Source organism: Urocitellus parryii, chromosome 6 (genome assembly GCF_045843805.1).
Source record: "Urocitellus parryii isolate mUroPar1 chromosome 6, mUroPar1.hap1, whole genome shotgun sequence".
Classification (NCBI taxonomy): domain Eukaryota; kingdom Metazoa; phylum Chordata; class Mammalia; order Rodentia; family Sciuridae; genus Urocitellus; species Urocitellus parryii.
Window position 1 is genome coordinate 113,093,160 of NC_135536.1, and position 24,175 is coordinate 113,117,334.

Consider the following 24,175-nt stretch of genomic DNA (forward strand, 5'->3'; position numbering starts at 1 on the left):
CTAAGCACCCTCATTATTGGTAGCATATGTCTGTAAGAGGGCTGGGCAAGGGTAAGAATTCAGTTTGAGACTGTCAAACAGTAATTTGCTACTCAAGGATTCTTTGAACTCATGTTCCTAGTTTTGTTAATAATTTCCTTTTATAAAATTGTTAATATTAATAAAAGTTTAAAATAGTTTTATATCTTTAGGAGCTAAACAAGACCAGGAGTGCTATTAAAATCATAATATATGTAGTATATTTTAACAGGACTTCAATAAATAGTTATATTTTTACGTAAGTCAAGCTTCCAGTAGTTCCCAACATATGTACCATTTTGACTTGAATGAAGATGGACATAAAGATATATAAGAATATCTGTAATCGAGGTATAGCTGAATTTGATACTTTACTATAAAATACTTTTCTTTGTAAAAATAATAATAGGCAGGAGTAACCATTGCATCATGGATTTCAAGGTTTTGTTTTGTTTGGTTCTTGTTTATTTTTTTTCTTTGTATAGTTGAAGTAATTCAGTCTTAAGAACTAAAGAATCTATCCTAGATTCATAATTCATTAGATATTAGAAATAACTTGTCCAAAGTACCACTTTTCACATGAAGAAATAGCTACCCAGAGAGGTACCCAAACTTGCTGGTAGTAGAGTTAGTGCCGGATCCCAAGCCTTCTGATTTATTCAGTGCCCTATACGATACCAAATTGCCAGTAATAAACCGTACTAAAATTGCTTAGGGATCTTTAAAAATGCTTATGCTGTTTCATTTTGAAACATTCAGATTTAATTGACTTTGGACACGGATTTTTAAGTGATCCTGAGGTGACTCTGGTGTATACCTTACCACCACAGGAAATTACTGTGCTTAAGGAATTGAAATCAGTAGGACCAACTTATGTCCATTCTCATTCTTAATCACAAGTTTGGCTAGGTTTTCATCAGGGTACAAAATCACATGTTTGGCTAGGTTTTCATCAGGGTACAAAAAAAAAAATCTTTACATTGAGAAACAACCCACAATTTTTGTGGCACTGAGGCTTTCTTAATAAAGCCTTTTTTTTTTTTTTTTTTTTTTTTTTTTTTTTTGCTGGTTTTGTGTTTTGTAAGTAAGATAGCCTGCAACAAATTTCTTCTTAATCATGAAATAGAAGAATAGTTTTTTGACACTGATCAGGCAGGGAGAATGTCTTCTGCCATCTGTGTTGTGGCATGATCTGCTGTTGTTTTAACTAGACAAAATTCTAATTACTGTTAAACAGATTGTTTATGGCGTTGTTTTTAATATTTTAGAACAAGTGTATAAATATAAAGAGGCAAAAAAAATGGTTCCAGATTTTAAAACAAAAGGCTATTCCTTTGAAAGTAAGTTAATCAGAATTTGATTCAGAACTTTTTTTTTTTTTTTGTAGATGGACACAGTACCTTTATTTATTTTTATGTGGTGCTGTGGATCGAACCCAGTGCCTCATATGTGCAAGGTGAGTGCTCTACCACTGAGCCACAACCCCAGCCCTCACACAGGACTTTTTAATAACATTTTTCTGTTTCCATCCTTGGTACTGCATGCCACAAGGAATGTGAAATTTGCAGTTTGATCGTAACCCTTCTGTGGTGCTGTCATATACTCTTTGGCATAGTGCTGATAAGAAATACTAATTCATGATTGGTAAGTGACATTTTGTTCCTTTAAACAAGATCTTTTCTACATAAGGTCAGATGTGGGAGTATGAAGTAGAAGAGTTAAGAAAAGGTGATTAATATCAGATTGAAGCATCTCAGAATTTTACGTCTTTTATTTAAGCAGTGTTGGGGTTATGTCAAACTATATGTTTGGATTGCTATAGTAGAGGTGGTAGAGGGTTATTAGTTTTGTGTTGTTGCCATCAAAAATCACTGCAAATTTAGTAGCTTAAACAACAGATTTTTTTTTTTTTTTTAAATTCCTAATAGTTCTGTAAATCAGTAGACCAACACAGGTTTTACTGGGCTGAAATAAACATTTCAGCAGGGCTATGTTCTTTTCTGGTAGCTATAGGGCAGGGTCATTTTCCTTGTTTATTCTAGTTTAGGGTAGAATTCAATTCCTTGAGGTTCCAGCACTGAGATCCCAGTTGCTTTACTAGCTGTCAGATGAGGGCCTTCCCAGCTCCTAGAATCCAGCCACATTCCTTAGCTTGTTGCCACCTTCTAGGGCTTCCATTTTCCTTTTCCCCTCTCTGTCCCACTTTTGTCTTCTTCCCCATATGTTAAAATTGGACTCATCTGGATAATACAGAGTACACTTTCCCATCTCAAGGTTTTTGACTGAAAAGTCCCTTTTGCAATGTTAACATAATCTAGGCTCCAGGGTATAAAGACAGAGACGGTATTGGAGGGCCCTTAATACACCTATCAAAGGTGTGAGGAGAGGAATTGGTCACTGGAGTTAATTGTCAGTATTTACATAGCTATTGAAAGCCTTAATTTATTCAACATCTGGTTTTTGAGTGCTTGCTGCATTGAAGTAGGCACTAGAGCTATCATGGTAAACAAGGCAAGACATGATTCCTGAACTTCATCTTGCTTCTCTTAGTAAAGACTCTAAAGTGCTAAACGCAACTCTGCAAATGCTGTAATCTATAAGTTGGCAAAATTTTGCTTTTGCCCCCTAGATTCAACAATTAGAAAACAATTACCCTATTTAAAAAAAAAAAAATCAGCAGTTGCTTTTAACCAGTATTCACTATAGTGAAGAATTGCTACCTAAGAAACATTAGCTTTTCTCTAGATCGAATTTTGAAATAATGGAAGAAATTTACTATCTTGCTTACTATTCTTAGAAGTTCTTCCTTCCTCATATAAAATTCTGTGTGTGCTCCCACTGTGTGTTGAGCGATCTACTTTTTATGGAAAAACCTTAAGATTCTTGACGATTGTTCAAAGATTTCCAAAGACAGTCTTAGTTTTTTTCAGTTATAGTCAAAGTTACAATTTTACATTATATATGATTTTCATTATCACTTCAGTAATGATGGATTGGAGTATGCATAGATGTATAGTACTTAAGAATAACCTACAAAGGCATTAATTTCAAACTTGGTCAGCACAGAACTTTTAATTAAAAAACATTAGTAAGTGGCTAAATATATTCCTAACCTAAGTTTGGACTACAAAGTATAACATTATATGGGGCCTTTAGAATGTCTTCATAATTACAACAAATACCAAGCTTTCTATCTCAAGTCCCTTCTTGATTTTTTGCCACTTTAACATTAATTATAAATTCTTATCATTCTAACTCTTTGTAACTATAAACAAATAGTTGAAACTTTATTTCTGAAAGAACCTTTAGAATAATAGATGAAAAGTTAATTTGATTTGCTTAAGTAGAGATGGCTTTTTTGTCATTGTTAGAATGATATTAACTTGAGTGAAGGAAGTGACAGCTACTTAAGTTTTGCAGAGGTAGGTGGTTTATGCACTGTAATCTTAAAATGTTACTATGCATTGCTGATTTCTGAGTTTTTTGTTTTGTTTTGTTTTTTCTTTTAGCTCTTGAGTTTCATTTTGGTTTGGGGGTTTGTTTTTTGTTTTTTTGGCATCTCAGTGTCTGGAAATTGTAGCATTTAATTGGATTTAGTCCATAGGTAAAAATTCTCAAAAATGGAACATTTCAAGAGAACTGGAAGGATACTGGTGAATGATGCAGTAATAATGACTGAGATGAGAGAGTGCTCATGGCTTTTGGTTGTTTCTGTTTGTTTCCCCCTAATCCTGACTAAAAGTCTCATGCTGAGCTGAAAGTATTTACCCAGTAATCTCAATTCATTGTCCATCCTTTAGGCTTTTGGGATCAGCCTTTCATTAAATTGCCCTGTATTATCTTTGAAAGCTGCTAGGTTTTTCTTCCTCTTCCCCCTTTTTTTTTTTTGTCTCTGGACTAAGCATATTTAATTTATTTACCCATAGTAAGCACAGGATAGCAGAAGATTTTGTCTTGTCTTATTGTTGTTATATCCCTGGCATATAAAACAGTGCCTAGCACATTATATTATCTCAATAAACATTTGTTAATTAACACATATTTGAATACTTTTTGTGTGCCAGGTGTTATTGTAGGCATTAAAGGCAAAAAAAGAACCTTGTTTCATGGAGCCTATGCCAAAAAACCAAAAGAAAGGAAGAAAAGAAAATAATTGAGGTATACTTGATTCTTTTGAAAAGGAGGGAGAACCTTCCATGTTTATTAACATTAAAATATAGGAATTACTTAAATATATTCAGTGTCACAAAGAGACAGATGGAATTGGAATTTACTATTTTACTAAAAAATGTGGACAGGTACATGCATCATTGGAAGTCAGACTTGGGTTATTAAAGCAGCCTTTGTTTGGTAAATTGAACATCTAGTGAGAAAATTTTATGAAGCAATAAGCATATAGATTTGCAGTAGGTGTTCTTTTTAATGGATATTGAAACTAAACTTACCTTAGTGAACTATTATAGATAATACCACAAATAGCTTCAGTTAGAAATAATATGATACCAGATCTAAGTAATTTTTTTTCCCCCAAATCTGTTTCTGGGGAAAATAAACCTAAATTCTCGAAGCAGACCATTTCACTTCTAATTGAATGTAATATTAAGAGAACAAAAGGCCTTCAGGCAAAAATTGTTCCTTACAGAGGCTTTTTGTCTTCCATTTTAAATTAGAATACTTGTGAGCCGGCTTTTTTTTTTTTTTTTTATTGTTGGTCGTTCAAAACATTACATAGTTCTTAATACATCATATTTCACAGTTTGATTCAAGTGGGTTATGAACTCCCAATTTTACCCCGTATACAGATTGCTGTATCACATCAGTTACCCTTCCATTGATTGACAAATTGCCTTTCTAGTGTCTGATGTATTCTGCTGTCTGTCCTATTCTCTACTATCCCCCCTCCCCTCCCCTCCCCTCCCCTTTTCTCTCTCTACCCCTTCTACTGTAAATCATTTCTTCCATTTGTATTATCTTGTCTTACCCCTCCTTTCCTCTTATATGTCATTTTGTATAACCCTGAGGATCACCTTCCATTTCCATGCGATTTCCCTTCTCACTCCCTTTCCCTCCCACCTCTCATCCCTGTTTAATGTAAATCTTCTTCTCAAACTTTCGTCCCTACCCTGTCCTTGTTTACTCCCCTTATATCAAAGGGGTCATTTGGTATTTACTTTTTAAAGATTGACTAGCTTCACTTAGCATAATCTGCTCTAATGCCATCCATTTCCCTCCAAATTCTATGATTTTGTCATTTCTTAATGCAGAGTAATACTCCATTGTGTATAAATGCCACATTTTTTTTATCCATTCATCTATTGAAGGGCATCTAGGCTGATTCCAAAATCTTGCTATCGTGAATTGTGCTGCTATGAACATCGATGTAGCAGTGTCCCTGTAGCATGCTCTTATTAGGTCTTTGGGGAATAGACCGAGAAGGGGAATAGCTGGGTCAAATGGTGGTTCCATTCCCAGCTTTCCAAGAAATCTCCATACTGCTTTCCAAATTGGGTGCACCAATTTGCAGTCCCACCAGCAATGAACAAGAGTGCCCTTTTCCCCGCATCCTCTCCAGCACTTATTGTTGTTTGACTTTCTAATGGCTGCCAATCTTACTGGGGTGAGATGGTATCTTAGGGTAGTTTTGATTTGCATTTCTCTGACTGCTAGCGATGGTGAGCATTTTTTCATGTACTTATTGATTGATTGTATGTCCTCCTCTGAGAAGTGTCTGTTCAGGTCCTTGGCCCATTTATTGATTGGGTTATTTGTTATCTTATTGTCTAATTTTTTGAGTTCTTTGTATATTCTGGTTATTAGGGCTCTATCTGAAGTGTGTGGAGTAAAGATTTGTTCCCAGGATGTAGGCTCCCTGTTTATCTCTCTTATTGTTTCTTTTGCTGAAAAAAAACTTTTTAGTTTGAGTAAGTCCCATTTGTTGATTCTAGTTGTTAACTTTTGCGCTATGGGTGTCCTATTGAGGAATTTGGAGCCCGATCCCACAGTATGTAGATCATACCCTACTTTTTCTTCTATCAGATGCCGTGTCTCTGGTTTAATGTCAAGGTCCTTGATCCATTTTGAGTTAACTTTTGTGCATGGCGAGAGATAGGGATTCAGCTTCATTTTGATGCAAATGGATTTCCAGTTTTCCCAGCACCATTTGTTGAAGATGCTATCCTTCCTCCATTGCATGCTTTTAGACCCTTTATCAAATATAAGATAGTTGTAGTTTTGTGGGTTGGTTACTGTGTCCTCTATTCTGTACCATTGGTCCACCCGCCTGTTTTGGTACCAGTACCATGCTGTTTTAGTTACTATTGCTCTGTAGTATAGTTTGAAGTCTGGTATCACTATACCGCCTGATTCACACTTCCTGCTTAGCATTGTTTTTGCTATTCTGGGTATTTTATTATTCCATATGAATTTCATGATTCTTTTATCTATTTCTACAAGAAATGCTGCTGGGATTTTGATTGGCATTGCATTAAACTTATAGAGAACTTTTGGTAATATCGCCATCTTGATGATGTTGGTTCTGCCTATCCATGAGCAGGGTATATTTTTCCATCTTCTAAGGTCTTCTTCTATATCTTTCTTTAGGGTTCTGTAATTTTCCTTGTATAAATCTTTCACCTCTTTTGTTAGGTTGATTCCCAAGTATTTTATTTTTGGGGGGGGGATATTGTGAATGGAGTAGTTGTCCTCATTTCTGTTTCAGAGGATTTGTCGCTGATATACAGGAATGCCTTTGATTTATGCGTGTTGATCTTATATCCGGCCACTTTGCTGAATTCATTTATTAGTTCTAATAGCTTCTTTGTAGACCCTTTTGGGTCTGCTAGGTATAGAATCATATCATCTGCAAATAGTGATAATTTAAGTTCTTCTTTTCCTATTTTTATGCCTTTAATTTCTTTTGTCTGTCTAATTGCTCTTGCCAGTGTTTCGAGCACTATGTTGAACAGAAGTGGTGAGAGAGGGCATCCCTGTCTTGTACCAGATCTTAGAGGGAATGCCTTCAATTTTTCTCCATTCAGAATGATGCTGGCCTGTGGCTTATCATATATTGCTTTTACAATGTTGAGGTATGATCCTGTTATCCCTACTTTTTCTAGCGTTTTGAACATAAAGGGATGCTGTACTTTGTCGAATGCTTTCTCTGCATCTATCGAGATGATCATATGGTTTTTATTTTTATGTCTATTGATGTGGTGAATAACATTTATTGATTTCCGTATATTGAACCAGCCTTGCATCCCAGGGATGAATCCTACTTGATCATGGTGTATAATTTTTTTGATATGTATTTGAATCCGGTTCGCCAGAATTTTATTGAGGATTTTTGCGTCAAGGTTCATTAGAGATATTGGTCTGTAGTTTTCTTTCTTTGAAGTGTCTTTGTCTGGTTTCGGAATCAGGGTGATGTTGGCCTCGTAGAATGAATTTGGAAGTTCTCCCTCTTTTTCTATTTCCTGAAATAGCTTGAAAAGTATTGGTGTTAGTTCCTCTTTAAAGGTTTTGTAAAACTCTGCTGTATACCCATCCGGTCCTGGGCTTTTCTTAGTTGGTAGTCTTTTGATGGTTTCTTCTATTTCCTCTATTGTTATTGGTCTGTTTAGGTTGTCTATATCCTCCTGGCTCAATCTGGGCAGATCATAGGACTCAAGGAATTTATCTATGCCTTCACTATCTTCTATTTTATTGGAGTATAAGGATTCAAAGTAATTTCTGATTATCTTCTGTATTTCTGAAGTGTCTGTTGTGATATTGCCTTTTTCATCCCGTATGCTAGTAATTTGGGTTCTCTCTCTTCTTCTCTTCGTTAGCATGGCTAAGGGTCTGTCAATTTTATTTATTTTTTCAAAGAACCAGCTTTTAGTTTTGTCAATTTTTTCAATTGTTTCTTTTGTTTCAATTTCATTAATTTCAGCTCTGATTTTAATTATTTCTTGCCTTCTACTTCTTTTGCTGTTGTTTTGCTCTTCTTTTTCTAGGATTTTGAGATGAAGTATGAGATCATTTATTTGTTGGTTTTTTCTTTTTTTGAGGAATGAACTCCAAGCAATGAATTTTCCTCTTAGAACTGCTTTCAATGTGTCCCATAGATTCCGATATGTTGTGTCTGTGTTTTCATTTAACTCTAGGAAGTTTTTAATTTCCTCCTTGATGTCTTCTAAAACCCATTGATCACTCAGCAACCTATTGTTCATTCTCCAGGTGATGCTTGATTTTTCCTTACTTCTTTTATCATTGATTTTCAGTTTCATTCCATTATGATCAGATAAGATGCATGGTATTATCTCTACCCCTTTGTATTGTCTAAGAGTTGCCCTGTGACATAGTATATGGTCTATTTTTGAGAAGGTTCCATATGCTGCTGAGAAAAAAGTGTAGCTACTTGATGTTGGGTGGTATAGTCTATATATGTCAATTAAGTCTAGGTTGTTAATTGTGTTATTGAGTTCTATAGTTTCCTTATTTAACTTTTGTTTGGAAGATCTGTCCAGTGGTGAGAGAGGTGTGTTGAAGTCTCCCATGATGATTGTATGGTGGTCAATTAGACTCTTGAACTTGAGAAGAGTTTGCTTGATGAACACAGCTGCACCATTATTTGGGGCATATATATTTATGATTGTTATGTCTTGTTGGTGTATGGTTCCCTTGAGCAGTATGAAGTGTCCTTCTATATCCCTTTTGATTAGCTTTGGCTTGAAATCTATTTTATTAGATATGAGTATGGACACTTCTGCTTGTTTCCGCGGTCCATATGAGTGATATGATTTTTCCCAACCTTTCACCTTCAGTCTATGTATATCTTTTCCTATCAAATGCGTCTCCTGTAGACAGCATATTGTTGGGTCTTGTTTTTTGATCCATTCTACTAGCCTGTGTCTCTTAATTGGTGAGTTTAAGCCATTAACATTTAGGGTTATTATTGAGATATGGTTTGTACTTCTATCCATATTTGTTTATTGATGTTACTAACCCTGATTTGTTATCCTCTTTGACTACTTTCCCCCCTTTACTGTCCTACCTCCCATTGTTGGTTTTCAATTTTATTTTCCATTTCCTCTTCCTGTAATATTTTGCCAAGGATTTTTTGAAGAGATGGTTTTCTAGCTGCGAATTCTTTTAACTTTTGTTTATCGTGGAAGGTTTTAATTTCATCTTCTAACCTGAAGCTTAATTTCGCCGGATACAAGATTCTTGATTGGAGCCCATTGTCTTTCAGTGTTTGAAATATGTTATTCCAGGATCTTCTAGCTTTCAGAGTCTGTGTTGAGAGATCAGCTGTTATCCTGATTGGTTTACCCCTAAATGTAATCTGCTTTCTTTCTCTTGCAGCTTTTAAAATTCTCTCCTTATTCTGTATGTTGGACATCTTCATTATAATGTGTCTAGGTGTGGATCTCTTATCATTTTGCACATTCGGCGTCCTGTAGGCTTCTAGGATTTGGGATTCTGTCTCATTCTTCAATTCTGGGAAGTTTTCTCGTATTATTTCACTGAATAGACTTTTTATTCCTTTGGAATGGAGCTCTGTGCCTTCCTGTATCCCAATGACTCTTAAATTTGGTCTTTTGATATTGTCCCATAATTCTTGGATGTTCTGCTCATGGTTTCTTAGCAGACTTGCTGAGCTGTCTATGTTCTTTTCCAGTTGAAATACTTTGTCTTCATTGTCTGATGTTCTCTCTTCTAAGTGATCTACTCTGCTGGTAGTATTCTCAATTGAGTTTTTAAGTTGGTTTATTGTTTCCTGCATTTCTAGAATTTCTATTTGTTTGTTTTTTATTACCTCTATCTCCCTGTGAAATTGATCTTTTACTTCCTGGATTTGTTTGTCAATGTGATCTTTCATTGTCTGATTTTGCTGTCTCATGTCTTCCTTGAGACTCCAGATCATCTGAAGCATATATATCCTGAACTCTTTATCTGATATTCCATCTGTTGGAGCTATTACCTCTTCTAAAGTTGAGTTGACCTGCATTGCTTGTGGTCCTTTCTTTCCTTGTCTTTTCATACTGCTCGCGTTTCTTTCTGCTTGGTGCAACTGTTGTGTTTTTGAAATTTACCCCCTATTTATTTATGTTGCTCTTGTATAGTTGAAAAGTCTCCCTTGCAGGTACGGGCGGCGGCTGTGCCCCTATTCCAATTGGGGTGACATGTCTACCACGCTGGCGTCTCTCTGGGCCTGTTCCAGGAGTGGAAGGCGGCTCTGCTCTGTCCCTATTCCAATTGGGGTGTCGTGACAACCATGCTGGCAGGTCGCTGGGCCTGTTCCGGGCGTGGGCGGTGGGCTTGGCTGGCGGGATTCCACCTAATGGCAGTCCCTAACCTCCCTGCTTGCTAATTAATGGCTTCTCTGAGGCGCCACGCCTTCTGTAGCTGCGGGGCAGGCCGCGCGAATCAGTTGGCCTGGATCTCCGGGGTCCTGCTGCTGGCTGTTTTGATGTTGCAAGCTGTTGGAGAGTGGTGGTGTATCCTTCAGCTTTCCCGGATGGTGGCCGCTGACTGCCTGGATGGAGTGTCCGCTGTTTTGATGTTTCACTCTGAAGGAGAGAGGCGGTGTATCCTTCAGCTTTACCGGATGGTGGCCGCTGACTGCCTCGGAGGAGTGTCCGCTGTGGGGGATGGGACTGTACCGCTTCCTTCCCCTTCTGAGATCCCAGCTCAGCCCAAGGGTCCGTGTGGGCTTGGCTGGTGGGATTCCACCTAATGGCAGTCCCTAACCTCCCTGCTTGCTAATTAATGGCTTCACTGAGGCGCCACACCTTCTGTAGCCGCAGGGCAGGCCGCGCGAATCAGTTGGCCTGGATCTCCCGGGTCCTGCTGCAGGCTGTTGGGATCCCTGGCACTCTATCACTTTGATTTTTTCTGCTTGCCCCTCCCCCAGCGCTGGCTAGCCAGGTTTCCTTTTGGCTGCTACTGAGAGGAGGGGTTGGAGGTCAGGTGTCTCTAGTTTCCCCCTAGTCTTTATGGAGGCTCAGCTTGATACTCCCTCTCCCAGCAAGCCTAGGAGAGATTTTATGCGAATTCCCGCTGTCTGGGGGGTGAGCTGAATGACACCAACCTGTTTTGATGTTGAACTCTGAAGGAGAGTGGCGGTGTATCCTTCAGCTTTACCGGATGGTGGCCGCTGACTGCCTCGGTGGAGTGTCCGCTGTGGGGGATGGGACTGTACCGCTTCCTTCCCCTTCTGAGATCCCAGCTCAGCCCAAGGGTCCGTGTGGGCTTGGCTGGCGGGATTCCACCTAATGGCAGTCCCTAACCTCCCTGCTTGCTAATTAATGGCTTCACTGAGGCGCCACGCCTTCTGTAGCCGCAGGGCAGGCCGCGCGCGCGAATCAGTTGGCCTGGATCTCCCGGGTCCTGCTGCAGGCTGTTGGGATCCCTGGCACTCTATCACTTTGATTTTTTCTGCTTGCCCCTCCCCCAGCGCTGGCTAGCCAGGTTTCCTTTTGGCTGCTACTGAGAGGAGGGGTTGGAGGTCAGATGTCTCTAGTTTCCCCCTAGTCTTTATGGAGGCTCAGCTTGTTACTCCCTCTCCCGGCAAGCCTAGGAGAGATTTTATGCGAATTCCCGCTGTCTGGGGGGTGAGCTGAATGACACCAACCTGTTTTGATGTTGAACTCTGAAGGAGAGTGGCGGTGTATCCTTCAGCTTTACCGGATGGTGGCCGCTGACTGCCTCGGAGGAGTGTCCGCTGTGGGGGATGGGACTGTACCGCTTCCTTCCCCTTCTGAGATCCCGTGCTTGGCCCAAGGGTCCGTGTGGGCTTGGCTGGCGGGATTCCACCTAATGGCCGAGCCGGCTTTTTAAAAAATGTTCAGGAGAGTTATTATCTTAGTACATACTTTTATTTAAATTAATTACTGTAATACATGGATTTTTTTGTGACCACATGTATATATAGCATAATGATACACTGGAAGTTTATAGTATTACTATATTAGTTAAGGTAAGATAAATAAACTCTCTTAGAAGAATAGAATTACTTCTGAATTATTATGTTTTCTGGCTTATATACTTGCTTTCTCGTATCCTACTTACCCAAATAAAGTAACTGTCTTTTTTCTAATAATAAAAATGGAGATAAATTTTCAGAATGCTATCTATACATTGAATTAATCGTATCCCTCATTGCATTCTGTATTGAGTGTAAGTAATTCTTTTTTTAATATTTATTTTTTAGTTGTAGTTGGATGCAATATCTTTAATTTATTTATTTATTTTTATGTGGTGCTGAGGATCAAACCCAAGGCCTTACCCATGTAGGCTAGCGATCTGCTGCTGAGCCACAACCCCTGCCCCCAAATCATTATTCTTTAACGAAAATATTTAATGAAGGTTCTTTTATGATGTTATTAAGCAGATGTCAGGATTTACACTTCAATTAGTGGAATTATGGTTGTTGGCTGATTAGAATCGTTTGCAGGGATACACTGCGTAGAAGAAATAACATTTCCTCTATTGATTCCTAATGATTTTATGTGTCAAGACTGAGCTAAGAAATTTTGTCAGTTGCTGTGTCTTTAAAGTAAGCAGAATAAACAAGAGGATTTTTAAAGACTGTAAAATCCAAACTAAATATCCTAGAAAAGCCTTGATGACTTAAAGAAAGGCTTTTTATTATCAGGAAAAAAAATTTAAATGAACATGCAGTAAAACTGGTTTTACCTATGTACAGTTAATACATTTCATCAGGTATATAGAATTGTTTAACCACCATCACAGTCCATATGCAGAACAGTACCATTAGTTCCAAAAACTCTTTCAAGCTCTCCCTATGTGGTCATACCCTCCCCTTGACTCCCAATTCCTGGCAACCACTCTTTTCACTTTTGCCTTTTCAGAAATGGCCGTTAAATGGAATTATATAGTATGAGCCATTTGAAACTGTTATGTATGCATTTACTTAGCATAATGCTATTTAGGATTATTGTAAGTTATTTTGTATATTCATATTTCATTCCTTTTTTATTGATGAGTAGTGTTCAGTTGTATGGTACCACAGTTTATTTGTTCATTAATTAAAGAATATTTGGGTTGTGTCCAGTTTTTAACTTTTCTGAATAGAGCTGCTATAAACATTTATGTACAGGATTTTGGCTAAATATGAATTTTCTTTTCTCTTGGATGAAAATACACGGGGGGGGGGTTGCTGGGTCATGTGGTAAGTGTATATATTTAACTTTGTAAAAGACTGCTAACCTATTTTCTAAAATGACTATGCCAGCCAGATGTGACAGTGCACACTTATAATCCCAGCTTTTCAGGAACCTGAGGCAGAAGAACTGGAAGTTTAAGGCCAACCTGGACAACTTAGTGAGACCCTATTTAAAAATTTAAAAAGGGTTAGGAAGTTACTCCGTGGTAGAGTGTTTGAGTAGTACTGTGCAGGGCCCTGGGTTCAGTTCCCAGTACTGCTAAATAAATAGGTAACCATAGCATTTTGTATTACTATCCTCAGTAAGTGTTCTTCTTGTTCTGCATTTTTATCAGCACTTAGTATGGTCATCTTTTTAATTTGAACTGTTCTAATTGATTTTATATTGCTATCAAATAATGTTTATAATTCACATTTTCCTAATAGCTAAACATCAAATTCTTTTTTTCTTCCATACAAACTATATCCTTTTTGGTGAAGGGTCTGTTCAAGACTTTTGCCCATTTTTCAATAATAACAAACTTTTCATTGTGGAGCAGTTTTAAATTGATAGAATAGTTATAAAGATAATACAAATATAAAGAGAATTGCATTATGTTCCTTATACATCGTCCCATAAAGTCAACATTTTTACAAAACCAAGGGCGTTTATCAAAAAGCAAGAAACCAATATCGGTACCTTAACATTTACCAAACTCCAAATTCCAAACTCAGATTTCACCAGATTTCCCATTACCCTCCTTTTGTTCTGGGATCCAAGCCAGGATTCCACACTGCATTTGTCTTATCTCCTTAGTCGCCAACAGTTTGTCAGTCTTTCCTTTTTTTTTCATGACCTTGATAGTTTTGAGTATAAGTCAAGTATTTTGTAAAATGTTCTGCAATTTGCCTTTGTTTTTCTTATGTTTACACTCCAGTTATGGATTTTAAAGAATAACAGCAGAGAAATAAAGTATACTTCTCCTCCCATCTTTTCAGGGAGTATGTGATCACTTGGTGAGATAGTATTTGCCTGGTTTCTCCTCTGCAAATTTGTCTTTCTGTATCCTATCCTTTGGGAAATGAGTTTCTGATTTCAGCCCACGTTTAAGAGGTAGGATATTAAGTTTTACATTATGGGTAGAGTGTATCTATAAACCTTATTAGGAATCCTATAAGGAAACTTTTGTTCCTTCTCATCCATTTATTTATTTAATCACTTATGTCAATACATGTACTCATTACATTGGTTTATTTTATTCTAATACAGAGTATCCCATTTATGATGGTTTGACTTACAAATTTTTCAACTTTACTATGGTGCAGATGTATACCTATACAACTTTTCTGCTTTTCCATTTTCAGTATATGCATGCAACAAAATATACATGAGGTACTCAATACTTCATTATTAAATATGTTTTTGGGTCTGTGGCTCAGTGGTAAGAGTGCTTGCCTGGCATGTGTAAGGCACTGGGTTTGATCCTCAGCACCACATTAAATAAATAAATAAATAAATAAATAAATAAATAAATAAATAAATAAATTAAATGTTGTGCCTGTCTACAACTAAATACACACACACATATGTATACATATATATTTATTTTAAAAATAAAATAGGTTTTGTGTTAGAAGAAGTTGCCCAGTTGAAGGCTAATCTAAGTGTTCTGAGCACATTTAAGGTGGGCTAAGCTAAGCTCGTATGTTCAGTAAGTTAGTTGTATTAAATGCATTTTAACCTAGGATATTTTTAACGTATGTTGATTTTGTGGGTATGTAACGCTCATCATAAGTCAATGTGTATGTTGCTTATTTTATTAAAATTGTTCTAGTGTTAGTCTCTCTCTCACATTCAAATGTCAAATGTTCTTGTCTTTTTTGCATACTTACTTGATTTCTGGCACTGCAAAATAATACAGACTGTTGTATATTTTCTTAATGCTAAAACTACTAGAATCGACCATTTTCCCCAAAGATATCCAGATTCCTTGTATCGGAGAATTGTGTTAAGAAACCAGTTTCTGGATGCTGGGTAGGCTTATTGCTATTAAAATATCACTGTTTCTAGACCTTCTCAGGAGACACAGCTAGGAGATACAGGTGTGTAGTATGCTAGCCCATATATCTATACACATGTATAATTGTTTGTTTCCACCCAAATTCATGTGTGTGATTTGAAACCCAGTACCAAAGCATTTATTCTAGGCTTCTTCACCTTGATTATCTGTAACTTTCCTCTTGAAAAGTGAGAAACTCAATTCCCATCATCCATTTACTTATTTGTTCCATTCTAGTAAAGCAAATCAGAATCTTTAACCAGTACCACAACATGAAATAAATGTGCTCTAACCTCTTCAGTGAGGTTTTGTTTTAATTTATAATATAGTTAAAATTCATTTGTCACAGACTGCAGTTTGTTTTGAAACTCCACCAACATCTCAGTTGACTTTTTTTTTTTGGTAGATTGATTTTTTTTAAATTTGCATTTATTAAAGTTCTGTCTTTTTGTTACATAGTTATGTGTTTTGACAAATGCATAGGATCACACACAGACCATACAAATTTCATCACACTAAAATTTCCCCAGCATATCCTCTTTGTAGTCAATTGCTTCTCTCTCTTCCAACCCCTGACAACCACTAATCTCATTTCTTTTCCTATAGAGTGTCATACGAATGTAATCATATCTTGGTTTTCCTTCACTTAGCAAAATACGTTTAAGATTTATCCATGTTTCAGGAATCAAATAGTTAGTTCATTTCTTTTTATTCCTGTATGAGATTCTGTTGTATCAGTATACCACAGTTTATTTATTCACACATTGAAGAACATTTGGACTGCTTCTAGTTTTTGATGATTATGAATAAAGCATCATTAAGAATTCATGTACAGATTTTTTGGTGAATATAAGTTATTAGTTCTCTTGAGTAAATAGCTAGAAATTCAGTTCCTGGGTAATAGAGTAAGTGTGTACTTTAACTTTATAAGAAAGTGCCAAACTGTTTTTGAAAGGAGTTGAGCCATTTTTCATTCTCACTATAAATGAATGATAGTTTCTATTGCTCTGCATCCTTGGTAGCCTTTGGTATTGCCAGGTTTTTGGTATTTTATTTAAAATTTAGTTATTCTAATCCATGAGCTTTTGCTCATACTTAAATTTTTTTCTTACTTTGGAGTTTTGAGAGTTAACATATTCTGGCAAGTTCTTTATTTTACATGTGATTTACAAATATTACCTCCCTGTCTACAGTTTATTTATCATAAAGATATCATGCCAAAGCAAAAGTTTTTAATTTCAGTAAAGTCAACTTATTACTTTTTATTATATGGATTGTGGTTTATGCCTAGTTCCAGATCACAAGGATTTTGTCATCTCTTTGTGTGTGTTTCATATTTTACATTTTTGATTTATGATTCATTTTGAGTTAACTTTTGTATAATGTGAGAAGTTTAGGTCAAGTTTTCCTTTTTTCTTTGCATTTAGATACTCAGTTGTTCCAACATCATTTGTCAAAAGACTGTCCCTTGCACCTTTATCAAAATTCATTTGGGCCAGGCACAGTGTCACACGCTTGTAATCCCAGCAGCTCAGGAGGCTGAGGTAGGAGGATTGCTAGTTCAAAGCCAGCCTCAGCAAAAGCGAGATACTAAACAACTCAGTGAGACCTTGTCTCTAAATAAAATGCAAAATAGAGCTGGGGATGTGGCCCAGTGGTCAAGTACCTCTGAGTTCAATCTTCTGGTACCAAAACAAAACAAAACAAAGTCAGTTGGCCATGTTTATGGATATCTGTTTGTGGACATTCTACTCTATTTCATTGATTGGTATGTCTTTACCATTACCAATACCACATTGTCTTGGTAAGTGAGCTGAAGTCCTTAAAATTAAATAGTATAATTTCTTCAATTTTATTTTCTTTTAAATGGTTTTGGTTACTCTAGGTCTTTTGCTTTTCCATATTAACTTTAAAATCAGCTTCTAATATAACTACAAAAAAATCTGGAATTTAGATTGTAGTTGTACTACATCTGTAGACCAGTTTGGGGAAAATTAACTTCTTTTTACTGAATTGAGTTTTCCAGTCTAATGAACACAGTATTTCCTTCTATATATTTGGTATTCTTTGACTTATTTCATCAAGATTTTGTAGTTTTTAGCATGTAGATCATGTGTATGTATTATTATATTTATACATCTAAGTGTTCATTTTTATAGAGCTATTTTGAATGGTATAATTTTGAAATTTGGGGTTCCAATTGCTAATGTGTAGAAATGTGGTTGATGTTGACCTTATATTCTTTGACCTTAATAAAGTTATTTATTAGTTCTAGTAGGTTGTGTGTATATTTGTATTCCTTGAAATTTTCTGTATAATATCATTTGCAAATAGTTGTCTTTCTTCCATACCAATCTTATTAGTCTGGTGTTACTTCTTTTTAAAATATTTGGATAGTTAAATGAAACCACATGTACCTGGTTGTTTCCATTTTTTTAAAAAAAAGGTTTTTACCTACAGAATCCATTTATTCAATAATTATGAAACTATGCAGATTCCATTTAGTCAATAGTTATGAAATTATGCAGCTTATATCCTGAATGAGTATTGGTACTTTGTGATTTCAGGGAATTGATTCATTTAATCTAAGTTGTTAAATTTGTGTGCATAGAATTGTTCATAGTATACCCTTATTTTCATTTAAATGTTTGTGGGGTTTGCAATAAGATTTCCTCGTTTTGTTTTTGTCAATCTTGCTAGGAAGACTGGTGTTGATTTTTTTTTTTAATGAGCCAGATTTTGTTTTATTGATTTTTTTCTGTATTATTTTACACTTTTTAATTTCTTTGATTTCTTCTCATTATTTCATTCCTTCTGTTTGCTGGTGTTTAAGTTGCTCCTCTTTTTCTTGTTTCTTAAAGTAGAAGTGTATATTATTAATTTTGCCATTGGTTTTCTAATAAAAATATTTTTAATGCCATAAATTATCCACTAAATACTACTTTACGTACATTTTATCCACTGGTTGAATCTATCATGCAGAACCTATATATAGAGAGGGTAGACAGTATTACATACCTTATGATATACATGTTATATTCATTTTACATTGAATTTTTTATACATTTTCTTAAAAATGTTTTTATTTATATAAGCTTTCTTTTCCCTTGCTAGCATTTGGGTGTAACAAGCTCAAAAAAATTCTTCATTTTTCCCCCCAATCTCTTCTCTCTGTTGTTCAGGTTGGATAACTTCTATCAGTAGTAAATTCCCTGATTTTTTTTCTTCTGTCATCTCCATTCTGTTGAGTTTATTTAATAACCTTTTTTTTTGGTTATTGATATTTTTCAATTTCCAAGATTTCTATTAGATTCTTTTTTATATTTTCTATTTCTTTGCTGAGCCTTCCTGTCTTTCTACTTGTTTCAAGAATGTTCTTGCTTGTTGAAGCACTTTGTGATAATTACTTTAATATCTTCATCAACAATTCCAACATCTGTTCTTGGTGTTGGCATTTTTCCCCAGGCAAGTTGAAATTTTCCTGTTTTTTTTTTTCCTAGTAATTTTGGATTATATCCTGAACATTTAACTACATAATATGAGATTTTGGATCTTGTTTTAAATCCAATGCAGAATGTTGATGTATTTGTTTTAGTAGGCAGTCCACCCAGTTAGGTTCTGACTGCAAGTTCTCCCTCAGAATTTTAGGACTCCATTCTACTGTTGCTGCAGCTGCCACACATGGCTGGGCTGAGAGAATGGAAAGAAAAGGGAAAGAAAAAAGATTTCCACATTTTCTTGTGAATGTTAGAAGACCATTTTCCCTCTCTTCTAGTCACAGCTAGAGGGCCTCCCCTGAAGCTTTCCATTTGGATTGCTCTAGTTCAGGCTGGATGATACCAGAGGGGATCAAAATGGTAACCTATCTTTGCATCAGTGGTACTTTAAATTCTGATGCTCTTATACAATCTGCCTGCTACTGTTTACTTTTTAGAGTTCTTAAGTAGCTGTTCCAGGCATTCTATCCAGGTTTTGTAGCTATGTGCACTTGGAGAGGGAGGTTGGAGTGTGATTACTCCATTTTATCTGCAACTGGAACCTGACTTAAAAGTTTCTAATTTTGTTTCTCTAGGAATTTAACAAGAAACAAATTTTGACTCAACTATATTTTGAATTGAAGCCAGAAATATATTAGAGTTTAGATTCTTTCATTTGATTAAGGTAAGATTACTTAATAAAATATTATTGTACCCTTTATATTTTAATGTTTTATTAGCATTTTAATTTCCTAGTTTAACTGGAGATTCTGAGCTCAGAAAAAAATTTCATGGTCCCTTTATCATTTAAATACTTGTAACAACTATCAGATGGAAGTGAAACATGATTTTATGTTCACTGAAAGTCTTATGTATTGAAAATCAAATTTTTTTTTTTTTGCCTATAATAGAAATTAGCCCTGGCCACCTATTTTGTAAATAATGTTTTAATGGCTCATAGCCACACCCCTTTATTACATACCATCTATGGCTACCTTATCATTATTGTGGAAGAGTTCATTAGTTGCAATAGTGTCTGTAGATTTCACATGCCTAAAATCTGTCTCTTGAGGAAAGTTTGCTCTTGGCCTAGAATATTGAATCGTGATATCTTACTGTACTGAGTAATTATGTGTGAAATGATAGCTGATTTTAGTTTTCAGTAAGGGTTATCATATAAAAACTAACTCAAAGTTTGAATATGTATGTTAAGAAATGTATATATCTACACCAAACCTAGCATCTTGAAGTGAAATATCTATATAATTTCTTAGAGGAGATATTAGTTTTCTGGAATAATTGGTTTTAAAAGTAAGACCTAATGCTATAAGCAGTTACATGTCATGGGTTTATTTTTGACTATAACTCTTAATTTTGCTTATATTTTCAAAAACAATAGTTTATATGATAAAGGTCAGGCTTGTTCCTGCTCTAAAAATGTATTCATATAAATTAATTATGTTTTACCTTTTCTAGCAGATTTTTTAAAAGCTGGTAATATTTTGGAATTAATGATTATATGCGTTTAATATCTGACCTAATATAAAATAATTGGTTTACAGGAGTTTTTTAAATGAAAAGAATTGCAATTATATTACCATTTATAACTACATTAATGGGTAAAGTTGGAATTACGTTTCTCTGTGAGATTTAAATTGAATCATTTATATAGTTGGCCCTATATATCTCAGAGTTCTGCTTTGGCAGATTCAACCAACCTTAAGTCCAAAACATTCTCAAAAAAATTTGTACAAACTTAATTTTCATATGATTATTCCCTAAATAGTATAGTATAACAACTATTAACATGGCATTTACATTGTAGTCGATATTATAAGTAATCTTGAGATGATTTACAGTTATGGGTGGGTATGTGTAGGTTATGTCATATGCTGTGCCACTTTATGTGAGGCACTTCAGCATTCACATATTTTGGTATCCTTTGGTGGGGGATGGTACTGAACTCATCCCTGGTGGATATTGAGGGTTGAGTTTACTTGTTTGTGATTACTGAAATAATAAGTATTTAAAACTTGAAATAGAAGAAATTTAAATTTGAGCTTAGAAAGTATAAAATGTTTACCATGTTTCTTAGGAATCTCAGCTGAAGGGGGCAAAAATCATATTGTAAAAGTGTGCCATATTCAAAGTAAAGGAATTTCTCTGTTTGGAGCATTAAAATCAGCAGGGTGGGTATCTTAGTCTTGTTTTGTTTTTGTTTTTATTTTTTGGGTTTTTTTTGCGAGTTTCCAAGTAATTTTTTTTAAGTAAGTTTCTATAATCTTCATGTTGTAAAGTGCTATTTGATTTTAAAAACAGTCTCTTTTTGTTTTGTTTCTTTATTGAGACAAGGTCTTTCTATGTTGTGTAAGCGGCCTTGAACTCCCACCTTAGCCTCCCAAGTACAGCTGAGACCACAGGTGTTCACTATCAGGCCCAGCTGAAAAAAACCTTCTTTTATATCATAATTTATATCACAAAAGCAGTTTATTTTATGCCTAAACTGATATATATTTGGTTTCTTAATAGACTAGTATAAGGTATCTTTGTTAGCTTGTAATCTTACAAGGCATTTTTAAAACTTTATAAAGTTTACTTTTTATAAGGTAAAATCCAGTGATTTAAAAAAAAACTGCATCTTTTTATACTATCATGCATTTTACATTTAAATTAGTATGGACTTAGAATGCTCATACATTTGAATTATGAAAGATGATAAAATTAAGTTGTAGAAGAGATGATAATCTTGATAGCTTTAATATGTTAATGAGGCATGTTGTGTTTAGTTTTGGTCTAACCTGAATTGAATTTGAAAAGTATCTATCTGATTTGTAGACTGAGACTGATGAATAAAATAATAAATTTATTATGAGTATGCCGCGTCCCCTCGCCAGCAAAGGAAACACGACACAGGATTCTTCCTTCAGCAGTTTATTCAGGCCTTTATTTTGACATGTCTTCTAGCTTCTACTCCTACTGCTACTTCTACTGCTACTCCTACTACTACTACTACTGCTACTACTACTCCTACTCCTACTACTACTGCTACTACTACTCCTACTACTACTACTACTACTACTGCTACGTGCCCCAGCCCTAATAAAGCAGATAAAGCCCCAATGCACAACTGCCACGTGGATCTTTCTCATAGGGTGTTTTACAGCTACGTGCCAACTCTCCCAAAATAAGGAGTTGTTTATCACAGGCCACGGCGCTTATCAGCGCCATCTTGTAATGGCGGCCACAGTACACAGAAACGGCTCACTACATGAGTAAATACATAAAATTTCCTTTTAAATGATATTAGAAAGTACTTCTAAAATTTTTGCCTGTATCAAAATTATAGCTTAAGACACATTTTTAAAACTTCTCTGATTTATGTTTCAGTTGTATTTAAAAATAAGATATAGGGAAATAAACCTATAGAGAACTTCACACTGATGTTTTTTCTTCCTTATAACCGTAGATGAGTCAGATTTTTCTAGGTCAGCATAAATTTTTTTATTTTAAAAATTAAATACTGAGTTGTTTCCAGTTTGACAGTATCATTAAAATAAAATTTGTTTTAAAAATAGGGCAGAATTTTTCTTTGAATATGCTCCTTGTGTTTTATAGTGTGTATGACCAGTTTGAAAATAAACCAGGAGATAATTTAAAACACTTTGTTTTAATTGTCTATGATGGGGTTTTCTTAAACTTTAAATGATGTTTTTGTTTTTCCAAATATAGTGTTCATACAGTCATTTTCTATCCAATAGAATTGTTTTGGGAAAAATAATTTTATTCACTCAGTTTGCTATTAAGAAAGATATACATACATTGGAAGAGAAGGATAAAGTCTGTGACTTTTTTTTAAATTAATGTTAACATTTTATATAACCATGAAACGGTAATCAAAACTAAAGAAACAATATTGGCTTATTAAACTACAGACTATGAGAATTTCACCAGTTTTTCCATTAATGTCCTGTCTTAGGATCTCTTGCTACTTAGTTACTACATTCATATCCTCTTAGCCTCTTCCAATCTCTGTCAGTAGTTCCCCAGTCTTGTCTTTCATGACTGCGTACTTTGTTTTCCATGTTATTTCATTTAATCTTTACATTTAATTTACAAAGTAGGTATAATTCATGTTTTACAAATAAAGAAAATATGTCCACAAGGTAACACAGCCAAGAGTGATAGAGTCAGGATTTGAACCTTTATCTTCTGATCTATAGGTCCATGTTCTTCTTCATGACACTCTATTACTTCCCTTAACAAAAGTAATAAAATTTTCTCTAAGCTTTTAGCTTCTGGGGAGGAAACATGTAATTAGGTAAGATTGATAAGATTAACTTATCCTCATGTAATGTTTTTCTCATCTTTAAGCGTTTCATTTTTTGAAAACCTGTTGTATACGATATCTGAGGAAATGACTGGCATAATACTTGAAGTGCTAATCAGGTGGCTAAATCTCCATTTGATATCTCAGAAAGGATTCTGTAATAACATTGATCATTAATAGTTCTCTCAAAAACAAAAATCAATTATGAGTCAAAAATAATACACATCTGCTTTGCTGTTAGCAGTTAAAATATCTAAAAAATTCAACACATGTTCAGTAACTTCTTGATAGTCTAATTAAACTCTTAGAAATTATTCTTAGTATAATATTTTCAAAGCACACTTGTATAACTGCAAATAATACTTTAAGCTGTTTTGTCAATAAACTCATTTTATGATAGATCAATAAACTCCATTTGTACAGTGATTAAACCGTCTTTATCTTAATGATATTTTACCTTATAGTAATGTTATACTGTTAAGATTAACGACATTATAAGAGTTTTTCTTAATATTTTTATTATACTAGTGGCCTTTTTGTATACTTACTGTAAATTTAGCTATAGACCAGGCATTACTTAATATTTGTTTTCAGCATGTTAACATTCTCAAATCAATAAATATAGAAAATATTTCAAGTAGGATGAAACTGTATGAAAAACTTTCTCAGTTTATATATATAAGCAAGCTACAGACTTTTGCTTTAAAAGCAATAAATGTTACTTGACATTTGGTAAGGAAAAAGTCCAACAATTCAGTATTTCTTTTGTAACATTTTAGGTAAAGTATATTGCAGTACTATGTGTGGCAATATAAAAGCATTACTTAAGTATATTTATGTATTTCTTTTGATGTTGCAGGTAGATCAATAGGGAAAGCACAGCCTTGGTATTCAGAAGAGTTGAGTTCACATGTTAGTCAACCAAAGCTAATTAATTATGTGACTTTGAACAAGTCATTAAACTCTAGATATTAATTTTTTTTGTTCATTAGCAAAGTAATTAGTAGTTAGGGTTTCTAAGATTATTTTCAACTTAACTATTTTTTTTTGTTTTTGTTGTTCTTCTAATTTTGTATTTTGATAAAAAATACACATAACAAATTTTATTATCTTAACCATTTTTAAGTATACAGTCCATTGGGTA

At 34.8% G+C, this 24,175-nt stretch overlaps 1 protein-coding gene across 1 annotated transcript in view; it reads left to right on the forward strand.

Moving 5' to 3' along the window:
• The window catches only part of Glce (glucuronic acid epimerase), a 119,984-nt gene that overhangs the window by 50,482 nt on the left and 45,327 nt on the right, over positions 1-24,175 (forward strand). The window contains exon 2 of the mRNA XM_026387832.2: positions 19,301-19,389. The gene's annotated coding sequence lies outside the window, so the exon portion shown is untranslated. The remainder of the gene's footprint in view (positions 1-19,300; positions 19,390-24,175) is intronic.